Here is a 9412-nt window from a genome sequence, read left to right on the forward strand (position 1 = left end):
ACTCGGGGTGGAGTCTCCATTCTCCAGAGTGAATCTGCTGCTGTGAGAGCACATCGGCTGCACGGTTGAGCATACCTGGGATGTGAATGGCGCGCAGCGACTTCAGCCGCGGGTGACTCCAGAGGAGCAGACGGCGGGCGAGCAGAGACATGCGGCGAGAGCGCATACCCCCCATGCGGTTGATATACGCTGCCGCCGCCATACTGTCCGTCCTGACCAGCACGTGTTGCTGCTCCAGCACCAGAGAAAAACGGCGGAGAGCAGGGAACACTGCCAACAGCTCTAGGCGATTGATACGCCAATGCAGCTGGGCACCAACCCACAGGCCCGCAGCTGCATGCCCGCGACACACGGCTCCCCAGCCTGTGCTGGAAGCATCTGTTGAGACAACAACGTGACTGGACGCCTGTCCCAGAGGCACACCGGCCTGCAGGAATGAGGGGTCGTTCCAGGGGCTGAGGGTGTGGCGACACAGCGCAGTAACAGAGACTCATCATTAACCATTGAAAACAGAGCCGGATAACTCATCCATTTAAAGCTCATGTCATGGTCTGCATCATCTTTTCATCACTCAGCATTATTGACTTCTCTAATGTTTGATATTTTGCTTATACAATCAGTAATGATAATATAGCTGCAAGCAGCAATTAAGGGGCCAAGCACTTTTGACCAAAAGGTGGCGCTTTCTGGGAGTCCAAAGACATGCGTTATAAGTGAATAAGGTAAGCTAAATTGTCTGTTGTGTATATGTGTGGATGAGAGTGTATGGATGTTTCCCAGTACTGGGTTGCAGTTGGAGGAAAATGTGAACAAGTTAGTTTGCCTCAGCAACTGGCTGAAAGATGAGAAAGCTCAGTAGATTTGAAAAGTTATGTGCAAACAAAAAGACCAGTTTCAGTGCAACATGTTATAGTAGTTAGGCTTGCTTGGGCAACTGGATTAAAAAATGGAGGTAAAGGTAAAAGATTGTTCTTTTGGTTTGATTCAAAAGTTTATTGAAAATATTTTTTCCACACAAACACAACAGTTATTTTTTCCAACAGATGACTCAAACTGTGCGTGATAAAAATGTGGTAGGCCACTGTTATGATTTTACTACATTTATTGCTTACTGTTCAATTGAATACTGTAAATTGTACATCCTGGTTAAGAGGAATGCCAGAGGAAGCGGTGGGACATAGCAAAAACTAATATTACGGTGTGTAGAATGTTTCAGCTTGATTTAAATCACAATTGTTTGGCTGTTTTAATAAACAGACATAATATGAAAATTATGTATCTGTGTCCTATTTTTTATCTTTTGGTATGCATTTCAGAAAAAAAATGGTTACGATTCAGGTGTAGTTGCAAATAGTGAATAATCCTGATCAATCCACTGAAAATTCTGATTAAAAATTTTAATCATTTGACAGCCCTATGCAAGACGATTTTTTGGTATAATTTAAGTTTTTGATAGTAACTACATCAAATAAATGATGTATTTTGTGTCAATGTGTACATGTTATTATATGTATTGGTTCTTGAAGTAGGCTATTTTTACCTTTTGTGCTGTGAAGTGCAAAAAGAAAATAATAGTCGCTATGGCCTTGGCCTATTTTAGGTGGGCTTTAGTCCTCTATATTTCTACTTATCTGATTGCTCCTCGGGGCTCCTTGCCTCATATATAAAGCTTCCTCCAGCAAAAATGCAACTCTTTAAATGTCATGAACATTTAGCTATTTTTTTTTTTTTTTTTTTTTTAACATATTAAAAGAACACTGACAGAGATAAAAACACCATGTGTTGTTTTTTCAAAGAAAAAGTTCTTATATTATGCTTTAGATTGTAAAATATGTGAATTACCCTGTAGGTTTAAAAACAAATTAATGCCATTCAACTATAAAAGGGGTTGTTTATTTTATATATATATATATATATATATATATATATATATTATGAATATATGAATTTCCTAAGGGAAACTGGATTGGAAAAAAGAATATAGAGTAAACGAAAAATAGTACAAAAGGGAGTAGTAACACAACAAACAGGATGCCAGCTGCCGTTAAAACCTAAAGAAGAAGATGCGCAGACGCGGACGTCGACGCGTATATGTGGTGAGCCAATAGGAGGGCGCGATGGTGGCTTTGAACGATCCTGGTAAAGCTATAAGTGTTTGAAGTTGCGGTTGGCATTGGGAGTTTCGATCGTCGTTGGACTTGAGGAGAAGAAAGTACAACATCGGCAACATTAGGAGACCTTAGTGCGGTATGTTTTTATACTATAAGTCTTGTTTCGGTGGTGGCAAAATGTTGTGTAATGTATATTTGAAACAACAATGTTTGGGACCTTGTTGTGAATGTGTAATTAATGGATGTTGCCGTGTTCCTTGCTGTTCCTTCCTGTTTTACGAGATATGTGTAGCTAAGTGAAATTCTAAACCGCTGGTTTATCCAGCCGTTGTATAGGAGCAGCGTACAGTGTAAAATGGCATGTAGTTGTATAGTACAGAATTATTTGCAATGGTGCATGTTGTAGTTTAGCTGAAGAAGTCATTGCAAATGGCGACCTATAAGAATAACGTGCTGGCAATGGAGGGATATGGGCAAGATATGATGTGTGTTCGTATGTTCCACAGAGTAACGGCTGAGTCAAAGAGAAAGTGTTTGGAAGTAGGGGGTTGCGTACATGACGTGTCTGAAGTGCTACAAGGAAAATCGAGCAATGTGCGTTATTTTACGGCCTTGCTGCAGGAGGCCAACCACAACAGCAGAGTCGTTGAGTTTGACGTGCAAAAGCATAACAGTTTTCAGTGTGCTGCAAGAGACCGGTGAGTAGCTTTTAAAGGATCATTCAGTAAAACAGAAAATTGTAGTTAAGTTTTTATTTATTTATTTATTCATTATTGTTTAATTACTCTTAAGTGGTTCTAAATCTTTATTATAATTTTTTCTGTTAAAGAGAAAATAATATTTAAAATGTTAGAACCATATAGCCATTTACTTTCGTAGTTGGAGAATAAAGTGAATGGTTACTATCTGGTAAATGTTTATTTTTATTTATTTTTTTTTCATTTGCTTAAGTCAAATAGGTTTGTGCCAAGGGGATAAGTAACCGTTGACAATGTGTAGTTTTTCGTTTTTAAGGGCAATTGTTTTCAGGTTTGTTTTTTGTGGATTTATGTACAATTTTTTTTGTGTAATTTTTGCATTTAGTAAAAAAATTGCATGATTGTTTTAATTTTTATTGTTTTAGTGGTACATGCAAGTCTGTAAGAATAGAAAAGTCTGTGTGTAAACAACATTTGAAGTGCAGTAAAAAAGTGTTACAATATAGTTGTAATTGAAAAAGTGTTGTTCAATGGGTTTAAAAGAGATTAAATGTCATAATTTTAAAAGGAATATTTATAGTTTTGTAAAAAAAAAAAAAAAAAACTTGTGGCATAGAAAAGTTGAATATTTGTTACCATTAATCCATCTGTTATAATTATGTTTGGAGCTTCATCTGGATGGGGAAAAAGGAAAGGCAATGAACAATGTTTTTTTTTTTTTTTTTGTCTTTTTAAATGTTGCCAAGATTGTCACATGGTCATTTGTCGTTCTATATTAAAGTGCTAGGTCTTATCGAGGAAAGAGGGTACACAGTGCATTTTCAGTGATAACAATAACTGAAGATGTTGCGTTTTCTGCAGCTCACCAGTCAAGTTTTCTTTTGTGCACTGCAAATTTTAGATAGTAGATTTAACTACCTTGGAGTTAAAATTAACACTCCCTCAGAGTTTATATGGGAACCACTATAAGTGTTAAAAATAACACTTTTGAAAGTGTTAACATTGTCAACACCAAGAGAGTGTTAATTAACAAACTCTTATTGTGTAAAATATCTGTTAAATTTCCGAAAAAATACCAGCAGCTGTGGTTGCCAGAATCTTTCTGTGAAAAACATGGAAGTTTTATATAACTGTATAAATTTACAAAAATTAATCATATTTCATGATCTAATACATTGTTTATTTTACGAAATCATAGCTTAGTGCACAAAAATGTAAAGTCTTTAGATGCAATAATGTGTTCATGTGTGATTGCTAGTAGCAAACAGGGGGGTATTCCAGAAAGCTGGGTTAATTTACCATCTGCTAAAACCTAAACTCTCGGTTGATTTACCCAAAACCTGCTTACCGCGAGTATGTTGGTTCCAAAACAGGTGACAAGAGTTAGTTAAATCAACCTCCTGAAGATAACCGCGGGTTAATGGGCGTGCACGGCACACACCTGAAGGCATTTTCAGTAGATCGCCGAATTCACGAGTCACCTCAGAAAGTCACTGTGAGAAAAAAAGGGCAACGCACTTTACAGAGGCGAAGCTGGAAGTTTTAAACACTGAGATTACACATCTGCTTCAACGAAGGAAAGAAATATAGAATAAGAAATAGATAAGAAAATAAAAAATAAATAATAAGAAAATTTATTAGTTCATTAAATTACACATGCCACCCTCCATTTTATTGTAATGATAAATTAAACTACTCTTTAACATCCTTTTTGAGTATGTTGTGTAACCATTCATGCATTTATTTTTCTTGCCATTAATTTCTTAAGGCCACAATATGTGTATTGACTAATAAGGCTTATAGAAATTGTAATCTTTCTGGAGCTAGAACTCGGTCCAAAGTCATTAAACACAGAAACATTATCATAAAAGGAAATATTTAATTACTGGAACTCTTTATTTAACACTCTAGAATATTCTTTCTGACATGCAGCTAATAGAAAGAGGCCTGTCTAACTGCTGTGTCCTATAATAAAGGCTTTTCAGTGGTTGAGTTTTTGACTTAAACCACACTCTGTCACTGTTGTAAGTGATTGTTGTCAGATAGCTTTAGGTTCTTTTTATTTTGCCTGCAGACGAAGTTCCTTCTGCCTCAACTAACAAGCAGTGTAAGAATTTTCTGCACTTTTCCATATTTGAATATTACTCTTGGATCACAAAATCTTTTATCTACATATTTAAATTCTAAAGTAGCTGTATAAGGTCCATCTTCAAAGATAAAGTCACATGAGCCTCAACTTAAGGTGAGAAATGTATATGAAAAATATGTTACACATTGAAAGGTGTGTGTATAAAGCAGTGTACAAAATCATTCATTTTATTTCAGGAAATGAAGAAATGAACAGACCAAACTATTTGATTAAACATAGTTTTTTGACTAATTATATATTTTTAGCACTCTTCCATCTGTTTTGTCTGCTTGGGTCACTGAGATTTCCTCTGGGTCAGGCTGCAGATAGCGTGTCATCGTATAAGGCAGAAAAGGGTATCTTTTGTCCTCCAGCAAGTAACAATGTAGTGCCCAGTAATGATTCTATTTTATAATACAAATATAATAAAAATAAACATTGTGTTAAGCAACATTTGCTTTATAGTTTTTATTTTTTACTATATTTGTGTTATACACTTGAATCATTACTTCCTGAAAATCAGCCATTTAGCCTCAACATAGTGATGAGGTGGGGTGTGTGATGAGCTGCTAAGTGGAAGCAGTAATGAGTTTAATAGTTAAAACACCAAAAGATTAAGGATAGAAAATTAAGTTGTACCTGCACACTTATACTTTGGACAAATTTTATATTATCAGTGTCCTTTAGTGACTGATGAAGCTTTAAAATCGGCTGCAATTAATGCACACAATAGCATTTAGAAACCCTGAAAAAAATATTATATTAAAAAATGTAGGTGTGTGTGCGTTGTAAGAATCAGCTCTTTGGTTTAAATCATGTTTAAACTTTGGGGATTCGAATCAAAGATTCGAACATGATTCACATAGAATTATTTAAAGCTTACACTTAACTTTAGTATTTGTCCAGCAAATAGAACGTTTAGTGTAAAGCAATTCTGTATTATATTATTACGTGGCCAACAATAACAATATAAAAACAGTATCTAATTATTTAATGAGCAAGGTAGCAGTATCTGAAGCTGAGGCATTAACTTATAAAGCACACAACACACCAACACGGATCTTAAAACGAAACAAAAGTTTATTGCTACTCTATAACACAAAGTACTAATCTACGTAAAACAAACAAATGCACATACATACACACACGCACAAGCAGTTTGAGGAGAGTTTTGGCTGAGTGGATTTAACTTCTAGCCTTTGCTAAGTTCTTAGCATTGCAACCTGAGAGAAACCATAAAAGCAGAGAATTTTGCTATTCTTTACTACTTAAACATAATTCATACCAGATTCAGTAATGGGTAGAAACCTTGTTTGTGCTACTTGCGTTCTGATGTAATTTTCGTTTCCTCGACTGGTCCAAAGGGAAATCCCGGCAAAGCTGATTGGTCAGCGTAGCAACTTCAGTGACGTGATGGAATTCCCTTGTCGGTGAAGAGGGGTTTCCTTAGTCGGTTGCTAGGGATACGGATGTTGGACAAGGCGGCGTTCGAAGTCCTTCCTGGGTTCCTGTAGTTATGATGAGTTTCAGAGTTTGGATGTGGTGACCCGATGGCTTGTTGTTGAAGCGGTTGCACAAGCAGATCGGGGGTCGAGCCGGCAGCAAGTGAAGGTCGCGGTCTGCTCCGTGATGTAACGAGGCTTCCGGCGAGGCGATGTAACGGCCACAGCACGAGAAGAGCGACGTCCGGGCAGCGATGGCGGTGACGACTGGCAAAGATGACCGGCAAAAGACGACGATGAAATTCCTTTGTTCAAAGTTTTATAGGCTTTGGTAGAGGCTGGGTCTACACAATGCTTGTCCAATCAGATAAGGTGCGGGGTGGAGTCACACCCCAATTCTGCCCTCTAGGAGGCCGGGTTGACACCTGGTGTGGGTGCTGCTTTGATAGCATAGTGGTTAAAATAAAGTCTTATAACATCAACACTTTTCATAGTATGGTTTCTTCATATAAACCAATGCATTTGAAATGTTCCTAGCTTTCAATCAATACCAAACATGAAATATTTCACAAACATTCTGTAGATTTCATTTGTCACTGAGGGCTATTACTCAATAACTATCCATTACAGTTTTGTTAAACACATGGAACATGTACACACAAAAACCTACAGAAACATAAAGCAAACGTACATTACTCAAATAAACTGTTTTACTTAAATGTCCATTAATCTTTGGAAGCGTTTCTGATCGCTTCTGTGTCTGCCTGAGAATGTGTATTCCTTGCAGACGCCAAAGGGCACGTGAACCAGGTACTTCTCAAAAACCGGTTTGGTGGGTTTTATTGTAGAGCCTCTTATTGTTTTAAGGTGTAAAGTTAATTAACACGCAACTGTGATGTTGACTGGCTAGTTATCCTGTGGATTGCCTTTTGCTGGGTGCCTGTGGATTGCTTTGAAAATGAAATCAAAGCTCAGACATATAGGCACCAACCAATCTTTTAAGAAAAATATAGTCTGTGACTTGTTCGGTTCTGGAACGATCCGTTGACTCCCTACAGCGTGAATGTATATATAAGAACGACGTCCTACATCTTAAATTAAAGATATATTTTCCTACAAAAGACAAAGCTGCCACTTCTTATAATATTATACAGAAAAATGTGAGGGTGCAGAAGGAGAGAAAAAACACAAGATCTGTAAGTGAGATTCGAACTCGCTCCGTTGTGCTCTCCGTTGTTCTTTATCGACTACGCTATTCCCGTGCACTAATTCATGTGTGTAATGATACGCAGTAATGTATGACCAAGGAACTGTACAAAAGTGTAAAAAACAGTTCAGTGCCAGGCGTACTGTACAGGTGGTCATGCTGCCACATTGTACAGTTGCCTAAAATGCCCTGACGCGAATACAAAGAGCTGCACTGAATGTTTTTTATGGTAAGCGCAGACCTGCGGTTTGTCACATTTGATTTCAAAAAGGTTTGTTAAATACATTAACATTATGAATTTGGTTATGAAAAAAACTATGCACTTAACCCTCTCACAACGAAAAAAACTTGTATCTGTGTGTCCACATCCATAAATATTCTCATCAAAAGAGCACGCAATGCTCAGTAAACTCTCTGAAACAGACAAACTCTGGAACATAGCAACTTACTCTCTGAACATAACCTGCTCCGGAGCAGGTTATCTTCAGAGAGTAAGTTGCTATGGCTACTAAACATACCCAGAAGTTACCTCTGATTTTGGAACCAAAGTTGAGGTTATCCACCTACTTACTCTCAAACTTACCCGTGTATGTCACATAACCTGCTTTCTGGAACAGCCCCCAGAGGGGGAGAGCTACGTCAGTAACACCAACAATAATTTATTGACTGCATTTTATTTATTTATTTATCTAAATATTGGGAATTTATGAGTTCATTTAAATCAATAATGTCAACCGCAAAATTATATTGGGGTGGCCACAGGGGTGGCCAGAGTTTACCGAGGGGTGGCCGTGGCCACCCCTGGCCACCCCTTGGAGGCGCCCCTGTGTCCACTACGCTATTCCCGTGCTCTGTATCATCTGTGTAATGATACGCAGTAATGTATGACCAAGGAACTGTACAAAAGTGTAAAAAACAGTTCAGTGTCAGGCATACTGTACAGGTGGTCCTACTGCCACATTGTACAGTTGCCTAAAATGCCCTGACGCGAATACAAAGAGCTGCACTGAATGTTTTTTATGGTAAGCACAGACCCGCGGTTTGTCACATTTGATTTCAAAAAGGTTTGTTAAATACATTAACATTATGAATTTGGTTATGAAAAAAACTATGCACTTCTACTAACATCAGATTTTCTCAGTTCATCTTGGACTTGAACAGAGACGCTATTATCCTCCACAATGGTGACACAAAAACCGTTTTGCTGTTTTTCTTTCTTTTTTTTTCATTTTTAGATTTTACGGAAAAATACCAGCAGCTGTAGTCGCCAGTAATCTGCTGTTTTTAACATTCATAAATTCAGTTTACAGAATATTTCTGTTAAAAGCACATTCAACAGTCTGTATTTTTTATCGATCTCACACTGCAAATTTTAGATTTGGTAGATTTAACACTTAGACCTAACCTTAGAGTAAAAATTAACACTCCCTCAGTGTTTATATGGGAACCACTATAAGTGTTAAAATAACATTTTTGAAAGTGTTAAAATTTTTAACACCCAGAGTGTTAATTAGCAAACTCTTATTGTGTAAAATATCTGTTAAATGTATGTCAAAATACTGGCAGCAGTGGTTGCCAGTAATATGCTGTTTTCAACATTTTAGATTCGTAAATTCAGTTTCCAGAATATTTCTGTTAAAAACAAATCCCATAGTCTGTATTTATCATTCGAACACATGTAAGCCTTAAATTCCAGAGCAAAATCCTAACTAGTGTCTTCACTACAGAGGGCTGAACACTCAGACAGTGATGAAGTTAATGAGACAATTAAGTGTCTAATTAAAGGAGGATTGAGAATTGTTGATGAACAACTGTAAACAAGCAGA

Source organism: Danio rerio, chromosome 4, assembly GCF_049306965.1.
Source record: "Danio rerio strain Tuebingen ecotype United States chromosome 4, GRCz12tu, whole genome shotgun sequence".
NCBI lineage: Eukaryota > Metazoa > Chordata > Actinopteri > Cypriniformes > Danionidae > Danio > Danio rerio.